A 19,674-nucleotide genomic window follows, 5' to 3' on the forward strand; every position below is an offset into this window, starting at 1 on the left:
GAGAAAAAGCTGATTCAAACCGCAAGACTGATGATGCTCTAGGATTCAATGGTACGAAAATAGTTTCTGTGTTTTCTCAGGCTGAAACTAACATCCTCAAGGCTGATATGAGGTGACATTGATTGTTTGTTAAAAGTAACGGCTGCACTCAAGTTATGAACTGAAAAAATATTTGTATGTTAAAACTTTGTTGCTTTATTTTTAAGCCTACGGGCCCTTCCAGATGACCTGTTTATTGAGCATTAATCCTAATTCGGCTGTACCAAATTTACACAGTTTGTTGTTATATGCCTTCAAGTCGATTACGACTTATGGTGACCCTATGAATCAGCGATATCCAATAGCATCTGTTATAAACAACTCTGTTCAGATCTTGTAAACACAGAGGTTAGATTATATCAGTTCTTTACTGAGCATTTGTTCTCATATGTTTGCAATCAGCATTTATCCTTATTTGCTTGTATTTATACATCTTCCTGTTAGTAATTCCTTCATCCCACACTTTTCAAGGCATTTTCTCATCACTTTCCATACTGTGAAAAATCCAATTCTCTTTTAAAGTGGATTTGTTCTGCTAGGGCAACAGAGCCCTTTAACCCACTTTAAATGTGCAAATCTAAAGTTCCAGTCTGTGCTTGAATTTCTCTGCAAAACAGTGACCGCCTGGAGGCACCCTAAAACTTTAAAAGTACAATTTTATAAGGCTGCTGCAGAAACTCAGTCTGGACATTCTTAAACTTACAAAGAAGATAAGGAGGATTCCTGGCAGAACTGGCTGGGTCCCAGCTTAGCTGGGCTACTTCAGCAGAAGCCCCCTCTCCCGGCACAGCCACAGTACAGCCATGGGGCAGCCACCCCAACCTGGCTTAGCCATGGATCCACCAGAAAAGCCAGCCTGGCATAGGGAAGCTGGCAAAAGCCAGCCCAAGGCCCCTTAAAGGAGTGCTCTGGGGCATGCTGGGGAGGGGCCGAGGGGAGGGGGCTTATGTGACATCGAGGTCCTATTTGGCTCCTCCTGTCGAGGAAACATGCATTTTGTTTCCTTACGTCATGCCCTCCCAGTGCAGCCAGCGTCCTTCCCTCCCAGCGGCTTCTGAGCGGCAGCTGGATGAGGGGTGGCCCCTTCTGCCAGCTCTGCTCCTGCCAGCCAGCAATGACTTGTATTGCTCTGCCTGTCTCCCAGGTCCAAATCCAACATTGTACCTACATTTGTTGTTGTTATTTTGTTATTATTTAATAGATTTCTAGACTTCCATTTGGGGTGTAAACCGGAGGGGTGGGTGGGAAAGCTTTTACAGGCCAAGGGCTGCATTATCCAGGTGGAAAGCTGTCAGGGTCATATTCCCAGCAGTGGTGAGACCAGGCCCAAAAGAAGGTGAAATCACACTCTTAGACACACACACACACACGCACTTACTCAGTCCACAGACACATTTAATACACACAGATATATAGCAAGATTCAGGGATGTGGGGGAGAGAAAAAGCAAGTCTGGGCTTGGAGGAGGAGATATTATAGTTTCCAAATCACATGAAGTAGTAGTTCCCCTCTGTTTGGCACTGGTTAGGCCTCATCTTGAGTACTGCATCCCTTTCTGGACCCTGCACTTTAAGAAGGATGCAGGCAAACTGGAACAGGTTCAGAGGAGGGCAACAAGGATGATCAGGGGACTAGAAACTAAGCCCTATGAGGAGAGACTGAAAGAACTGGGCATATTTAGCCTTGGGAAGAGAAGGCTGAGGGGAGATATGATAGCACTCTTCAAGTACTTGAAAGGTTGTCACATAGGGGAGGGCCAGGAGATTGCACGACATGGAATAATGGGCTCAAGTTGCAGGAAGCCAGATTTCGACTGAACATTAGGAAAAACTTCCTAACTATTAGAGTGGTACGACAATGGAATCAATTACCCAGGGAGGTGGTGGGCTCTCCAGCACTGGAGGCATTCAAGAGACAGCTGGACAGGCACCTGTCAGGTATGCTTTAAGTTGGATTCCTGCATTGAGCTGGGGGTTGGACTCAATGGTCTCTTCCAACTCTACTATTATATGATTGTATGATTCCGTGATTTTGTACAATAATGTAACAAAGGAAATGGCTGAATTGTAGCATCATAATCCAAGTAGGGGATTGGAGGGGCTGCACTTTATCAAGGTCCAGAATTCCAGAGAGAATGTTGTGGTCCAGGCTGCAAGCACATTACTATGAAGATCTCCCCCCACCCCCAGAAAGGATTGTTGCTCAATGGTGGCAGAGCATCTATTTTGCATGCAGGAGGCCAGGCCCTACATTTAATCCATGGCATCTTCAGGTCAGTCTAGGAAAGAGTGTTGCCTGAAACTTTGGGGAGTCACTGCCTTTTCACAAGGCATATGCATAAAAGTACCATTGAGACATCATTCTGTATGGCTTTCCCTTTAGTGTTGTACTTTTTGAGGGTATATTATGCAACACCAATTTCCATATGCAATGTAGAACAGCCAAGTGTATACCTTTCTCCCATTTGGTCTGATATGGATGAGTTAGTAAGGAATCCTGTTTACCAGGTGATTTTAAAAAATAATTGCTCTATATTGATTTTCTTTGTTTGTGTTGTCCTTCAGCAGGGATGTAATAAAACTGTTCATTTCATATGACAAAATCACAACAGCTGATTGAAATATTAGCAAAGTGCTGCTGCTAGAAATTTGTGTGTGGCAGGAGTGCCCCCCAGTGGACAATTGTATTCACGATGTAAATGGCAGAATTTGGACAAACTATTCCTGGTTAAGGATAATCCAGGATATAATCCGGAATCAGGAAAACATGCATTTCAGAATAGTTGTGTATATCCAGAGAAATCTGATTTACTTGCTGGTTAATCATTTAATGCTGCCAGTGCTCGTCTTAACTGAATGCCTAATATAGCTTCACCTTCTACTGTCATCTGCTTTACCACATCCCTCCTCTCCGGTTGAGTCAAGGTACACATTACTTTCACCACGTGGATGCTGCTGGAAACAGCCTATCTATGAAAAGTAATTCCTCTCTTGGATGTAATGCATTCTATCACGTTGACATTATGAATCTTCATCCCTATTTGATAATGGCAGGCAAGGAAATGCATAATATAATACCATCAAGCCATATGGTAATTCCACATGCTGTGATTTTATGCTGATCTTTGACCGTAATAAATCAAATCAATCAATCAATCAATTACATGCTGTGATTGGGATGAGGAATACTCTTCATAGCCCAGGCGTCTGTTTTCAGCAGTCTCCTCATGGCAAATGTAATATGTGCTCCGGTCCTAACTTCTGTGCTATGTACAGAGTTCACAATACAGGAGCTAAAGCAGGAATGGGTTAGCTGCAGCCATCCAGATGTTGTTGGATTCCAGCTCTCATCATCCCTGCTCACTGTCCTCACTGGCTGGGGCTGATGGGAGCTGGGGTCCAACAAAATCTGAAAGGCCACAGGTACTCCATCCCTGAACTAAAGAAATGGCCCATAGTAAGAACAGCCAGCGTGGTGTAGTGGTCAGTGTGCTGGACTAGGATCTGGGAGTTCAGGGTTTGAATCCTCACTCAGCCATGAAGCTTACTGGGTGACTTTGTGCTTACTGCCTCTCAGCCTAACCTACCTCATGGGGAGAACCATGTACATCACCTTGGAGGAAAAGTGGGATACAGATGTAATAAAAAAATAAACTCCACTGTAAAGCCCAAGGAGGGACCTTAGGAAATGGCGATGGAGGTAGGCCAGTGGGACAACGCTCATAGAGTTAAAATTCCCACAACATGCAGGCAGAAAACTCCACCAGCAGAGATGTTCCACTTGTAGAAATGGGGGGAAATGGGGCATGTTAGGCTAGGGATAGATACACCACATCCAAAGCCTTTTCATTTCCCAGTCATGGCCACAGAAAAAGCACAACTCTATGCTTAGTCCTGAGGTTGGTGTAGTTAATGCCCTCATATTGTAGTCAATGGAAGGAAAGAAGAATATGTTGCCCTCATGTCTGTCACCCTGCCCATAACAAAACTGCAGAACAACGGATGTAGTGGTTGCTCCACAAGTGGTTCTCTGGGGTATCGGCACACTCCTCTGTACATATAAAGTGAGTTAGGATTGCTCTGTAGGGATGCAGTGTTTAGTTAATTGATCAGATAAACTTAAATCCTTTTTTTATCAGCTACACAACTGCTCCTGGACAACACTTTCTTAATCAGTTATTTATTTATTTATTTATTTAAATGATAAATAATAATACAAATATAAAATCCATAGAAGAGAGGTGCCATCTTGGAAGAAGCATCCTCCCTTCTCTCTGATGCAGAAGGGAATCAACTGAGATGGTGCCTGTCATGACAACTGCACCTTCAAAATGAGTGGTTTATCTCATCAGAAGATTTATGCAGATATAATCAATTTATCCAGATATGGGAGATTCTGACTCTCATAATCCCTGACCATTGGCCATGCTGGCTGGAGCTAATGAGAGTTGGGAGTCCAACAACACCTGAAGAGCCACAGGTTCCCCATTTCTAGATTAATCAACTAGTTGGTCAACTAAAATATGCATGTTGAATCAACTAAGGTTTTCTTAATCTGGTGACAGCCAGTGTATTAATAGAAGTGGCCAGTACTGATAGCTGAGCAATCCCCAAAAGGGACCATTATAGTGCAATCCCATGCATGAAGTAAACCCCACAATATTCATTGAGTTTACTCCCACTTAAATGTGCATAGAGCTGTAAAACTAACGATTTATATTCAGAATAGCATATCTAAGCTGTGTACAATAAAATCAATACATAAAATACAAACTATAAAACAGGTTACGGTACAACTCACAATGACAACAGCATGTGTGAAGAGGTAAAACATACAGTTAAGAGTTAATCAGGAAAGGTTTGGGTTAAAAAAAAGAATTTTAGCAGATGCCAGAATGTACACAGTTTTGGTTCCCTGCCTTATATATGCAGGGATGGAGTTCCATAAAGTTGGTACTGTCTTCTCAGGTGATGGTTTGGCTCCTTATTACAGCCAATTGTGCTGCTGCTGTATTTGGTGACTTGAAGAAAGATTCCACAGCTGAGCATAGTGATCAGGTAGGGGTGTTAGGAGATATGTGGTCTCTCAAATAACCAGATTCCAAGCTGTATAGGGCTTTGTATGCCAATGCCATAACCTTAAATTTGGCCAGGTAATATTTTTTCCCCATAGATTCTGTATTTAGACCAGCCGGCCAATCTCCTTCTCAATCCATACCTACCAGAAGATGTGAACATCTGTAGCTTCTACTACTCAGTAAACTGGTAATTACCTAGGGAATTCTAGGGAGCTTTAAAAAGTAGAAAATCTTTATGGATGAGAAAAAGGCCAAGATTTACATTTACTTTTTGCTTTGGAAACTCTTTTCCAAAAATAGCGCAAGAACAATCTTTAAAAAAAACAGCCAAAGATAAACAGCCTCAATATGGTACTTCTCTTCCAGTTCAACTTGCAAGTGGTAATATTTGTGTCATAGAAACCGTCACATAAGCAGTGCTGAAATTGTCAAATTAGAGGCTTGCACTGATAAGAACCTATTCTGAAAGCCAGGTGTTCTGAACCAGAAGTCCACACACACAATGTCCCAGAATTTCACAGATATTTGGGCTAGTTGCAGGAAAAGGCATCCCTCTGCTTAGTAGAGGATAAACTGCCTGCTCCAATGTCAGAAACAGAATGCCTCTGAATACCTGTTGCTCGGAATCACAAGTGAGGAGAGGTCCTGCTTGCCGGATTCCCATAGGCATCTTGGTTGACCTCTGTGAGAACACTATGCTGGATTAGATGGGCCTTGAGTCTGACCCAGCAGAACTCTTTTTATTTGTGAATTTTTTGCTTCACATGAAAATGAAACAGATGCTGCACTCCTAAACTGCAGTGCTTTTTAGTGTTTTCTGTAGTAGAACTGTTGTGCTCATATAAAATAATGAGAAGCTACCTGTGTGCAATTAGGAAAACTTAGTTTTTCCTAAAGGGAAAAGCAAACTCAATCTGATAAATCACCCATGCTATTCCTGCCAGTTCAGTCACGGCCTTTTCCTCAGCAAATCCAATCCTAAACATTCTTAAGCCTTGTTGAGCATAATAGGTCTTCCTCTTGTGTTTAGCATTGTAATCTTAGGGATTATCTGTAAATGGGAGGTGATGACTTCTGAGAAGACTGACAGTTTTTCTGTGGCGTGTTTAACAATGGAGAAATCTCCAGTTTTGTACTATAAGAACCAGGGCAACATTCAATAGAAAACATTCATGAGTATTAACATCTGCAGGTAAAAAGAGGATTTTAAAATTCACTTGAAAGGACGACAGAGACAAGTTAGCATATTTAGAGACCTGACAGGTCACTGTGCTCTTAGGAGTGGTTTGTACAGGTTTGGAGTGGACCTATGGATTCTGAGGATTGTGAGCTCTGTGGGATGGTGGAAACCGTGGATCATGTTATTTGGGATTGTATTAGGTATGCTGAAGATAGTCTCTCCTCCGAAAGCTTAGTGCTTTGGGGATTAGAAACTTGAATGTGGGTTTGGCCTTTAGTAGCAAAAGTCTCTGGGACTTGGTACTGGAGATTATTTGGCAGTTTGTTAAAGATGAAAGGTTGTGATTGAGTTGTGTTACAAGAGATTGACAGTAGGTGGCGATAATAGGGCTTATCCTGGCCTTGATTCGCCATTAAACACCAGCAGCGGCAGCAGCAGCAGGATTTTAAAGAACAACATTTCCCGAAAGAACTTTCGATCTCGCGAGAAGTTACACGAACTCTCCTTCCCCCCAAACCTAGGTCAAACTTTGCGCAGGCGCTTTCGCTCTCTTTTTTCTTGCCTCAGTTGCAGTGCGCTGATGGTGAGTATCGTGGACCGTTGTGTGTGTAGGATCCAGTGTAATCCTCTGCAGCTGCCGCCCCTAAAAAAGATGTGGGCTTGTGATGCTTGTGTCGCGAGCGCTTGTGCATAGCTACGAACATTCACTAATTCGCTGCCTGTTTGCTTTTTTGGGATATTAGTGGCATAAAGTGTCTCCCATAGCAGCTCTGTTGCTGCAAGCAAAGGACGCCTTTCTCTTCCAAGCTGAGAAAGCCGGGTGTATTAATTGCCTCCTTTATTTTTATGTTTTTGCAGGAGAGGAGGGTGAGCATGGAGCCGTCCCGACCCGCGTTTCATGAACGTCTCGCCCCAGTTGGTGTGAGTCGGTCGTTTTAAAGGGCTGTGTGCGATGGGCCCAGAAAGGCGAGGAGACGAGTGGGGAATTGCTCTAGCAAAAAAAAAAAAGCGAAACCAGTTGTATGCATAGCTTGGTGAAATCTACTTGACGCCTATTTTATTCTATAAGGAAGGTTTGTTGAGCATTTGCTGTTTTAAGCATTTCTGTTTCAGGAAGTGGCAGTAAGCTTAAAGGAATCCTGAATTTTAAAGTAGTGCAACTATATCGAAGGGGTACAGAGCAGAACATCCATGGCAGCTCCAGAGTTTCACTTGTCTTTGAAACTTTTTGATTTGATGTTGACCTCTTTCCTTCCAAGATCTGCTCATCAATGGCTTGATAACTAGATGTTGCTTTTGATATACATTGGTAATGGAGTACTAGAACTGGGCAGTAGGGATTGGCTGTTTAACGGTTTCTGCAGTGAAAGGCTTGTTGCTCCTGGATGCACAGAGGCAACAGCGAAGAAATTGAGCATGGAGAAGTTGCCTTAAGAGTGAGAAGCATCTTTTTAACACTGTGTTCAGTGCCTCCTTGCCTTTCTTTTCCCCGGTTCCTAAAATTGAGAAGAAGGCCAGATGATTCAGGTTGATCAAAGCTCCATTGCCTGATAGGATTTCCTTGCCCTGTTCTCCTTCATGGGATGCCTGGGCTGGGTACTTCCAAAATTGTGTTGTCCTATTTGAGGACTTAAGGAGTCCTAATATGCTTTTCAGGATTACAGTAGTCACTCCTTTCTTAAAGTTTGGGTGATGTAAACATAAAAACACATCGGATTTGCTCTAACTGTAAGAAGGAAGAGCTCAGAATCTGTGAAATTTGGTGAATCAGACTGTGATGTTTCTTAGGCCCTCTTCAGGTGTTGAACCTGGACGTGTGAGGGCAAAAGTGTGCACTGGGATGGGGGAGGTATGTGTGTGTTTGTGTGTGCGTGTCATGCCCTCAATGTCTCAGGGTGTGCTCCCTTCATTCCCAACTTCTGTGTATTTCTTGTGAGGGGGCAAGCCTAGCAACATTGGGGTGGAGCCAGTGTGCACATTCCTGTCTCTCCGTGCATATTTGTCCCCTTGTGCCTAAGCTGAACACCTGAAGAGGCTTTTAGGTGCTTATTCAGAGATGTGGACAATATTGGCCAGGGCTGCGGTCCTCTGCATAACATGCTTGGCAACGAGGAGCCAGAGAAGGAAGATGGTGGCCCACTCACTTTTGTCTCCAGCTCTGCTTCCTTGTGATTATCAGTATGTGGCCCCCAGCAGATTACCCCAAGGAAATGTGGCCCTTGACATTAAAAAAAAAGCCTACCCTGAGTAGGTTTTGTGCATTGTCCGCTAGATGTCGCCACTAGAAAGTGAGATGATTTGCTTTTATTATGTGCAGTTTGTCAGAGTTGTATAGAGCTGAGCTTGTGATGATCCAAAGTTATCCCTGTCTGAAAAGAAAATATTTCTCATTGTGGAGTTGTGGATTCTGAAGCTCAGCTTTAGGGAAATATGAAAGTAGCAGAACAGCTTAACTATTGTCCCCTAATCCTGCTTCTCTCCTGTTCCTAGGCTGCATGTGACTCTTTCGAAGAAGCCAGTCATGAAGATGCAAATTTTCCTTGTGTTACAATGTAAACGTCTGAGACCTTTTTCACTGAAAAGATGAAGTCAAGTCTATATAAGCCACAGTGTGGTTTTCTGATTACTGTGCACAATGGTGAGCATGTGCCTGCAGTCTTGTTGGTTGCTGGAGAGCCATAGGTATAAAATCCTGTGAGCCTGACTGCTCCAGCAGGAGACTTTGTCTTGAGTTCTGACTGCTTGTGTGTGTGACTATATCAAAGAATTGTATACGCAGTTGCTACTGTGACCTACCTGATGTAAAGCACATGCACCTCATACAGAGGGCCCCAGTTTCAAGCCAGTTTAAAGGATCTCTGGTGGAAAAAGTTTTGCACCATACTAAAACATTCCAGAGACCAGCCACGGGAATGCCTTGGTCCTTATTTGCCACATAAAATCAAGTGAATTGGCAAATAGCTGTGTTTTGAGATGGTCATGGGAGACAGGTATGATAATGGCCGTTTTGCAACTCACTTGATTGCAGGTGATGGTAAAAATGGTGTGTATGGAGCATAAAATCCATGTCAGTGAGTTAGTGGCCATTTGAAAGGGCAATACTTTACTGTTAGGGCATTGGAAGTCATTTGGTCTCTGACAACCTCTGTTCAAGGAGCTGGTTACCCTTGGCTTGATTCATTCTAATAACCATTCAGAAATTCAGTATATTCCTATGGCCAGTGTGAAGAAATCAATGGCTTCCAGTATTAAGTCTGCCATTTGTTTTAGGATGTCCATAACATCTCTGCTGAATACCCTGCCTGCCAGTCAGAATAAACAGTGCTGGACTAGATAGAGTGATTCACTATGAGGTTACTTCACTTGGAAGTAGCTGTCAGTTACCTCATGACTCTGGTTGTGTATTTGAGTTATACAGAGTTAGTGCAGGTTTGGAAAGGTAGAAACGTGATGCTTCTTTTCCTTATATGTCTAGATGTCATAGGGCTAGATGAATGCAATGACAACAGTTTGGTATGTCGAGTTTAGGAGATTACCATCTAAAGACATTCTTTAACACAGTGAGGGTCAAACTAGATATGACTTTGGGCACTTTTTTATTTATGTGCTTCTGGGGATCAACTCCTTGGTTTACAAAAAGCAGCTGGCGTGTGTGTGGACGCACCATTTCCTAACTGACCCCCCTCATCTGCCATTTGTCCCAGTTTTAATTGGTCTTAAAATAGTGGCATATAAGCTGTGTGCGTTGTTGTTTTAAACTGGATGGGGTCTGATTTTCATTTGGAAAATGACATTGGGGAAAGGGTAAGCCCTCACACTCCATGTCCTGCAGCTGCTGGTGTAAACAAAGCTGTGGCCAATTCCAAGCACATGATTCAAAAAAGGTGCTTAAAGTCCCTTCTAGTTTGATCCTGAATTGGACAGACTATGCCAGTGATGAATCCAGATGGGGAAAGCAGATGGTAAATTGATGCTAGAAGTATGACTGTTTTTTAAGTACCCAGACACATTTCTCAAAGCAGCCCTTAGCCCTGGTTCAGGCACAAGAGGAAATTTTGGCTTGCAGCTGTGCTATGTGAATGAGTTGTGGGCTTGCGCACTACCACCTCCTTATCTCTTGTGGCTGAGAAGACACTTGAAAACATCTGTTCTTAAAGGAACCATGGCTACCCATGTTTGGGCATAATGGGAACTGTGGTTAGTTTAAAAGTGCAGCTAATTTTAATGTCTGATTTTCCAAATGTCTTACCTGTCACTTTATAAATTGAGGCTGTTGACGTCACTAGAATTAAACTTGGGTCTTGATTTAATTTCACATTGTCCTCATTGTGTACGTTCTTGTGTGTCAGAGTGTTTAGATGGCAGTGGACATCTTTGCAGAAACTAGATAAACTTTCAAAGAGAAAACCATAATTTTTATTTAATAATGAGATAAAACCCTTTTCCTCCAAACTGGATTCTCATTCCTTTTAAATCCTAAGTTGCAGTGGGGTGTGTGTGATTAAAATGCTATTGAAGAGACTTATATGAAAGCTGTATACAAGTTTTATAAACAATATGAGGAAATAAATGTAGTATGTTTGACTCCACAGGGCACAGGCCATTTGCCTGTGGAATTGGAAGTGCAGCTTCAAAACAACTGCTGTCTGGTAAGGAGCTTGGGGTAATGCTTGTTTGATTTGTGTGGCTGCTGTCAAATGTACTGACCTCTTGTTACCAGTGGTATGTGAGTTGCCAAGTGCCGGACATTGGTATATCACCCTCATTTCAGGACAGCCTAAAAAGTAGCGACTGAAGTAGGTTTAGGTTTTGGCCCCTGAATTGGTGTGTTTATTTGGCATGTTTTTAGAGGTGGAACTAGTAGGAAATAATTATTTCATTTCCAACTCACCTTTCCTCCTAGGAATCTAGGGTGATTCTATTTTACCCTCTCAGCAAACTTAAGACATGTGATAGCTGAAGGTTACCCAGTGAGCTTTGTGGTTGAGCAAAGATTTGAACTTGGGTCTTCCTAGTCAAAGCCCATCAGTCTTGCCGTAACATCACATTGCTCTCAGATCTTAGGCAAAAATTACCTCTTTGATAGAAATGGCAAGGGCCGAAAGGTTAATCTGGTTCAACCTCTCTGCATTAGGTCAGGGTCCTTCATGCCCTAAACTCTGTAATAGTGTTTTAAATATTCAGATTACAGTGTGACCCAAGCAAAGAACAGAAGAAGTGGTGCTGGGGGTGCTGGCCAGACATGGAACTCATTGTGTCAGGTAGCTCAATGAATTCTCCATACTACTGGGCAAGGTGAAAACTCCCAGCTGGTCTGGAAAGTATTTATTTGAAAGACAACAATCAAATCTTCAAGAGCAAAATCATCCATCGGCCAACATCCAAGAAACCTTTCCAACAACTTTTTTTTTTTTTTTTGGAGAATATAGAAAACACTGTACTCTTAAAGGGAGGCAGAAGATAACATTTCATATATTGCTTGAGGCATCAAGTGAAAAGTCATCATGCTTTGTATAAGCATTGTATATTTCATGCTTTGTATAAGCATTGTATATTTCAGGATTAGTGTGGTGTAATGATTAGGGTGTTGGACTAGGACTGGGAAGATCCATGTTCAAATCCTCAACTCGGCCATAGAACACACTGGGTTATTTGGCCCAGCCATTGTCTGTTGGCCTAGGCTGTTGTGATGACAAAAGGCAGTAGGGGGAGGACCAGGTATATTGCCTTGAGTTCCTTGGGGGAAGGGAGAATATAAATGTAAGAAACAAATATATTTTAGCCACCACAGGGAAAAACCTGATCAACTTAGGGTTTTTCAAATAATCCTGATCTTGGCAGTTTTTCTCTATCACGTGCCCTAAAAGCCTGTGATGTGATGTTATCCCTGTCTGAAAACTCAGCTGTGAGGGAAAATAAGTATCCACTGAGGCTTGTCCGTTTTGCCATCTGACAGTTGTCTCCAGTAGTAGTGATTTTTTTCTGAGTGAATTGTGACCACTGCATCCTTCCTGCAGCTGTGTGTGTCATCGTTCAGCTGTTGGATTACCTTTTCCAGCAGTAGTTTTTCTTTGGCATTGATATAAGATGCAAACTGTAATGCAAGTGCTGTGGGTTACAGTGCACTGCAGAGTCTCCGAAAGCAGCTGTTCCATTACGACACTGTAATGCCCTTCTGAAGGCTATTTACAGCAGCCGCAGGGTTTTTTAAGATGCCAGTGAGCTGGAGAACAATCAGTTGTCTAGTTTTAATGTTTCAAATCTCAACACTGAAGCTTGTGTTGGATGCAAAGAACTAACGTATGTCTGCTGGGGGTGGGGTAGACAAAAGTTCATGTACACTGTGAAAGTCAATGTTGTTGGAGTATTTGGGTCGGTATTTTGACATGGAAGGTGCTGTCTAACCTTACATCATGAAAATAATTGGAGCAAAGCAAAATGCCATTGTCCTACGTCCTATTTTGTTGTGGCGTTGATAGGCAAGAGGCCTTGGCTCAGCCACAGAGTAGCAAGTGTTGGGCAAGCCCTCTGCTTGAGAGCCCTGGAGAGCTGGTGCCAGTCAGAGCAGACAGTGTGAGGCTAGATATAAGACATCGTCATATTTGATGCTAGCAGCCTCGTCCTTGGCGTTGCTCCAGAATTCTAAGAAAGCAATAATAATAATAATAGTTGCAGTTTTGCAATCAGTGGTTAAAATCAGTGCAGTTTTGAAAGGGTCAGTCCACCATCTTGATGCAAAATGCCACCCAGTTGTATCCAAACATCCAAAACCTGCTCCTTCATCTCAGGAACCACCATGCAAACTTCTGCTAAGATATCCTAAAGAGGTGTCCAAACGCATAGCAAACAGACAAAAGACTTTCCAAAATATATAGTAGGTGTTTGTCCCAAAAACAAGGTGGAGGTGTAGCCCAGATCTTCTGAATCTGATACCCTCCAGATGTTTCAGGCAGCAACACCCGTCTTCTCTGCCCATTGATCAGACTGGCTGGGGCTGATGGGCATTGGCATGAACTCTGTTCACATGTAGTGCTGGTCTCCATGGCATCCTGAATGAACCGTGTATATACTGCCCTAGAACGCACACATTCCCCTGTGGCTGCACATTAGAGAACAAAGCTATAATGATTACAGTTTTTCTGGAAGGTTGTTTTCTAGAAAAGGTTGGTCACCATCATCGGTCTTCTCATTTAGGAACTTCTGATAACCTGTCAGGGTATCCCAGGGTTTCCTGCAACATAGTTTGTATCCTATAGTGGGAGGGGTGGGAGATTGTTGGATGGGTTTGATATTTTAAGTATGGAGCATTCTTCCCACTGGTAGGCATGTAGCAAGAGATTGGGTTTTTTTGTTGTTGGAGAAGATGCCTTGCTGATCACTTGATTCTATCTGATCTTTTACAGGGAAAGCTAAGAGGTGGAAAAAGTTGTAAACCAATTTTGCATGAAACAATGATATCACCTAAAGAGGATGGAGCTTCCTTGGAGCCATGCTAGCTCTTTTGCCACGTTACAATAGGAAAGAAGTATAGGGATCTCTGTTTTGCCTTGGAGAGCTGTAGCTTGCCTCTTCCATTACGTGGGATCTCTCTGGTAAGCAATGTGTTCCTGTTTTCTGCTTCTTAAAATTTCCTTCTCAGGATATATTAGCTGTTCACTCTTCCTCTTCCCCCCCCCCCCCAAAAAAAGTGAAAAGGGTGTGGTGACCATTTGCCTGGGGAATAACAAAGGCGCATTAGCCTGCCCAGGATGCAAAGCAGAATAGCCAAGCTTTCTCTTAGGGAAGTCATCAAACAGTAGTTGGGTGGGTAGAAGCCTGCATATGCATGTGCCTATGTTTTGTGCACATCTTTGCAAGAAGGAAGAGTGACAGTGTTGTTAAAGCAAATTCCACGCCTGATGCAAACGTCTTGAGAGTGATCTCCTGAACATAATTGTTCTTGTTTTGCCATGTGTAGGTGTCGTAAATGTCACATTATTGGCATGTTCTCAGGGCTGCTATATTAGAGGGTGTAATCAGTTGAGGAATACTGTAAAAGTCTAAACCTGTTAACCCTTGAGACTGCGCACACAACAGAATTGGAGACAAACTTCGGATATAAAATCAGGACAAGCAATGTTGGTGCGCAGTTAATGAGAGGGAGTTTGGGAGCAGCTGATGGCTGCCCTTTCTTTGCCAAGACGGAAAAAGGGGGGGGGGAATACTAAGATAAGTAAACAACAATGAGACATTCTCTGGTGCCACTGGTAGCAGGCTGTTTACTAAGCTCAGTGGATTTGGGAGAACTCTCCATCAGGAGCTGCAAATAATGTTCACTTCCTAGAGATTAGAATTAGCTGCAGATACATGATCAGAACAGGAAAAAATTGTTTGTCTTACTTTTTTGATCCAGAATTTGTTGGCATGAAGGACGTGAACAGTGTTTATTGCTCCTGAACTTTGGAGAATTCTCCAAAATGCATTGAGCTTAATAACAGCCCATTACCAGTAGCATCTTTTGATAGTGAGTTAATTATAAAAATGTAAATGTGCTGCCTTCATCGATTCCGACTTATGGCGACCCTATGAATAGGGTTTTCATGAGGCTGAGAGGCAGTGACTGGCCCAAGGTCACCCAGTGATCTTCATGGCTATGTGGGGATTTGAACCCTGGTCTCCCAGGTTGTAGTCCAACACCTTAACCACTACACCGGCTCTCGAGTTAATTGTACCATATGTGAAAAAGGCTGCCTTTTGTCAAATCCTGAACATATTAGTAATAAAGTTAGTTTGGCTGGGTGAGCATGAAGGAACAGGGATTAGGGATGAATCATTCTTTCCTGCTGGTCATGAACCCCTATGTCCAGTCCTGCAAGCTGCTATGGCTTTAGCAGTACAGTATCTTATGAGATCAGGTGGTTCAAAAATCTGTTTTGGCCTCATTATGTTTGACAGTCTTCTTTTCCAGTGCTGTCAATTTTAATTTTCTAGATCCATTTCAATCAAAATTCAGGCCTGGGTTTGGTATGAAAACTGCCTTGGTTGGCCTAATGACCTGTGTCTACAGAGACGGGGGAGTGTGACTCTGTTGATCCTTCTTGATTTTTCAGTGGCTTTTGATACCACTGACCATGGTATCCTTCTAGCACGACTGTCTGATTTGGGCGTTGGGGACACTGCATTGAATCATAGATTAGTAGAGGTGGAAGGGGCCTATAAGGCCATCAAGTCCAACCCCCTGCTCAATGCAGGAATCCAAATCAAAGCATTCCCGACAGATGGCTGTCCAGCTGCCTCTTGAATGCCTCCAGTGTTGGAGAGCCCACTACCTCTCTAAGTAATTGGTTCTATTGTTGTATGGCTCTAACAGTTAGGAAGTTTTTCCTGATGTCCAGTCGAAATCTGGCTTCCTGCAACTTGAGCCCACTATTCCGTGTCCTGCACTCCGGGACAATCGAGAAGAGATCCCAGTCCTCCTCTGTGTGGCAACCTTTCATTGCAGTGGTTCTGTTCTTTCTTGAATGGCCATCTCCACAAGGTGGTCCTTGGAGAGCATTACTGTGCTTTGTGGGCTCTCCAGTATGGGGTCCCAAAGGAGTCAGTTCTGTCCCCCATGTTAACATCTACATGGGGGAGGGGGGTCATACAGACTTTTGGAACATGTTGTCATCAGTATGCTGATGGCACGCGACTGTTTCTACTTTTCATCTTCTGCAGGCGAGACAGTGGATTTGCTGAATTAGTGCTTGGTTGTTATAATGAACTGGATGAGGGCAAAAAAAACTAAAGCTTAATCCAGACAAGACTGAGATGCTATTGGTAGATGGCTCCTCTGACCTGTTGAGTGGCTGTAGATGGGGTCAAAGTGCCTCTGAAGGAGTGAGTTTGTAGTTTGGGGGTTCTCCTGGATCCATTGTTGATGTTTGAGGCACAGGTGGCCTCAGTGGTGTGGAGTGCCCTCCATATCTGTACAGGGATAACCTGGCTACAGTAATCTCTGCTCTGGTAACCTTAGAGATGGATTATTACAATGTACTTTATGTGGAGCTGCTTTTGAAAATGGTTTGGGAACTTCAGTTATTGCAGAATGTGTCTGCTTAATTGTTGGTGGGTTCAAGGTGAACAGATCATATAACACCAATCCTGTTCCAATTTCACTGGCTGCCTATACACTTTCAAGCCCAGTTCAAAGTGCTGTTTTGACCTACAAAGCTGTTTATGGTCAGGACCTCAATATCTTCTGGAACACCCCTCCTGATATGAACCTATCTGAGCCCTTAGATCTTCTTCTGCAGCCCTTCACCAGCCCCCCCCCCCTCTGAGGGAAGCTTGGAGGGTGCTGACAATGGAGAGGGACTTTTCAGTTGTGGCTCCCCATTTGTGGAATATGCTCCCCAGTGAGGTCCGCCTGGCGCTTTCATTGACATCTTTTGGCACCAGGTAAAGATGTACCTTTTTCCCAGGCATTTCCTAGACTGAGATGATGTCTATTGTTAGTATGCTGCTAAAGCTTTCTGTGGCTGCATGTTTGATTGAGTTTATGTATATGCCACCTTTCCACAGCAACCTGTGCCCAAAGTGGTTCACAACAAAGAGAAGTCAGTTTACAAAACATGATAAATTCAAGCAGGACAAAAACCAACAATGTAAAAACATAAAATAAATTCAATATTACAAAAGAAATAATCTAGATTGAGATACATGAAGTACAAAGCGTGTGTGTGTGTTGTGGTGGTATGGTTTTGCTTTTAGAATATAATACATTAATTTTAACATTGATATAAGTCACTTGGATACCTTTGGGTACCAAGCGACTAATAGATCTAATGAATAATAACTAATCTTCCCCTCTGCCATTTTTTTACCCTTTATAGGTGCTGACTTTTAAGCAGAAGGGCCTTGAAGCATAGAGTCATCTGAAACTGGTTTCCCTGTATTTGTGTAACAATAAAGTAAACTATCAGAAATGCCCAGTATTTAACAGTTCTTTCTTGACAGTTAACTAGACCACAGGCCTTAAAGTGGGAAAAATGTGGGTTCTGAAGTGGCATTCCCAGTGTGGTGTAGTGGTTAAAATATTGGACAAGGACCCTTGGAAACCAAGGACCAAATCCCCACTCAATGGTCACTGGGTGACCTTGGACCAGTCACTGTGCCTTAGCCTAACCTACCTCACAGGGTTCTGTGAAGATAAAATGGGGAAGGAGAAACCATGCACACCACCTTGAGCTCCTTAGAGGAAAGGTGGAAAATAAATGTAATTGAAAAAACAGGGAGTGAAGTTGCAGGGACAAGTGAAAAGGCTGCGTTTGCTTTGCAACTCTAAAGTTTTTCCAAATCTGATGCCTTCCAGGTATTGTGGGTTACAACTCCAATCAGCTTAAACCAACTTGGCCAATGAGAAGGGATAATGGGAGCTGTAGTTTGACAACACCTGGAGGGTACCACATTGGCTAACCCTGGGTTAAGCAATTAAAGCTGCACACTTACCTAGAAGCAAGTGCCCCCAAGCACAGTGGGGCCTATTCCTGAGGAAGCATGCACATACTGTTTCAGAGTTTGAGAAAGCTTTATGGTCAAAAAGCAAACACAAGCCAGACTTCTCAGCTGTTGTGGGCCTAGCGCTTTTCAGAATCCTTTCCTGGGGGAAATTCGTTTCACATTTGTTTGTCTGCTGGAGAACTATCCTTATGGTATCCCTCCTGCATTGCAAATAGTTGTGGGGTACTTCCCTAGTTCACACTGTTCAGGTGGGCCACTTGGGTGGTATTTATCCTCCCTGTTGCTCCATTTAGAACTGAGTATTCCCTCGAACACCCCACACTTCCCTTTGACTGTGATAAACTGCCCTAGGCTGCTTTCACACTGCACTTTGTTCTGTTATTCTGATGATTTCTTACATGGTAATTGGTGCATTATATTTGATCTTTCACATGATGTACAAGCTAGTTCTGAATTCTAGTGGAATATAGTGCAAATTTAGCACTAATTTTTGTGATAAATGATACCAGAAATAATCCATTTGCAAGCTTGGGAAACCAGAAAATTGCACAAGTTTTTTTGCTAGTGGCAGCTGCTCATGTGACAGGCATCCCAGCATGCAGTGTGTTCCCACCCTTTAGGTGTTTTTTTTTCCTGATGAAAATTGTACCGGTAGTTCAGCGTAGGCACGGGTAACAGCAGCATTTCTCACATACACCCGTGTCTACAACAACAACAACAAAAAAGTCAGATGCTAAAGGGAGGTGACATGGATGAGATCTTAAACCTCCTACACAGTGGGGAACTACAGTGTGCATGTGCATAGTGGGTGAGGGACAAAAACAAGACATTCATGGCAGCTATGTAAAAGACAGTTGTGTGAAATGCTGGTATATCAGCTGAAAAAATCTGTTCCTTAATGTAACAAGAACTGTGGTGTGAAAGGAATGTTAGAAATCAGGACAGAAGCGCTACCATTTTAATCCGTTAGACTAACACAATAAGCCCCATGTCTGAAAGCAGCCCTAGAAACAAGAGTTTGAAAACCACTGTTTAACCCTAAATCGCTCAGATTAGCCACAAGGACAACAGCCTGAGAAGCAATGCTACCTTTTTATATGAGGGGTGGCAAACTAAAGTAGTTTTCCAGCCTCGGGCCACTCGTTTGCCTCTACTTTCAATAACTGAAGACGTCCGTGGAGTTTATTTTGCATCCCTGCCAATCTGCTGCTACTGGTTAACATTCAGACAGTGCCAACTATTTGTCAAGAGTGCTCTTATCTGGTTGCTATATCAGAAGCAAGTTCAGGTTGTAGGCCTGGTATGACTAGTTGGAAGCGGTCAAGAATTGCTGATGGTTACTGAGAGATGACTTACTCTTGCACCTTGCCAGAAGCAAGACCTGTCTTTTACTGTTGTAAATGGGAAAGCGAGATTAGAGCTCTTCTCCTGCAACAGGTAGCATAAGCGCAGCCACTTTTTCTGGAGGGGATTTCTAATGGGAGGGGAGTTACACATGGTTCCCCAGGGTTGCTGGAGAATATTATGTCTTTTTTGTTTTACCCCCTAGCATAGCTCTAATACCAATTCTGTTTAAAATACAGTTATGCCATGGTAGACATTCTTTTGCAATTTGATACTCAAGTCGAAACTCAAAAAAATGAGGTTTTCTGTTTTGTTTTGCTGGGGGCTGGGAGCAGAACAAGGGAACCTGAAAATGTCTACAGCTCAAAGTTCTGATAGTTTTCTGCTAGAAAGCTTTTCATAAAACTCCGCAGAGTTCTAGCAAGCTGTGCCATGTAAGTTTCCTAGACTCATAAAGATATGCCTCACTAAAGCTCTCTAGGAGAGGTCAGGCCTTGGATAAATTGAAGTAGCTGGTGTGTCCTGGTAATCAGATGCTTGACAGAAAGTTGCA

At 43.0% G+C, this 19,674-nt stretch overlaps 1 long non-coding RNA gene and 1 other non-coding gene across 3 annotated transcripts in view; both read left to right on the forward strand.

Moving 5' to 3' along the window:
- Positions 1-6,829: 6,829 nt before the first annotated feature.
- The window catches only part of LOC133379985 (uncharacterized), a 100,580-nt gene continuing 87,735 nt past the window's right edge, over positions 6,830-19,674 (forward strand). Inside the window, exons 1-6 of one of the 2 annotated variants that reach the window (XR_009761315.1) lie at positions 6,830-6,879; positions 7,155-7,369; positions 8,787-8,934; positions 10,889-10,945; positions 13,700-13,888; positions 17,150-17,242. This is a non-coding gene — a long non-coding RNA (uncharacterized LOC133379985). Of the gene's footprint in view, positions 6,880-7,154; positions 7,370-8,786; positions 8,935-10,888; positions 10,946-13,699; positions 13,889-17,149; positions 17,243-19,674 lie in introns of those variants that run through there. The other variant, XR_009761316.1, reaches the window with a different exon arrangement.
- Positions 8,634-8,714, forward strand: LOC133382648 (small nucleolar RNA R38). The gene has a single exon (XR_009762033.1). It is a non-coding gene; the product is annotated as a small nucleolar RNA R38 (small nucleolar RNA).

Source organism: Rhineura floridana, chromosome 3 (assembly GCF_030035675.1).
Source record: "Rhineura floridana isolate rRhiFlo1 chromosome 3, rRhiFlo1.hap2, whole genome shotgun sequence".
Taxonomy (NCBI): domain Eukaryota; kingdom Metazoa; phylum Chordata; class Lepidosauria; order Squamata; family Rhineuridae; genus Rhineura; species Rhineura floridana.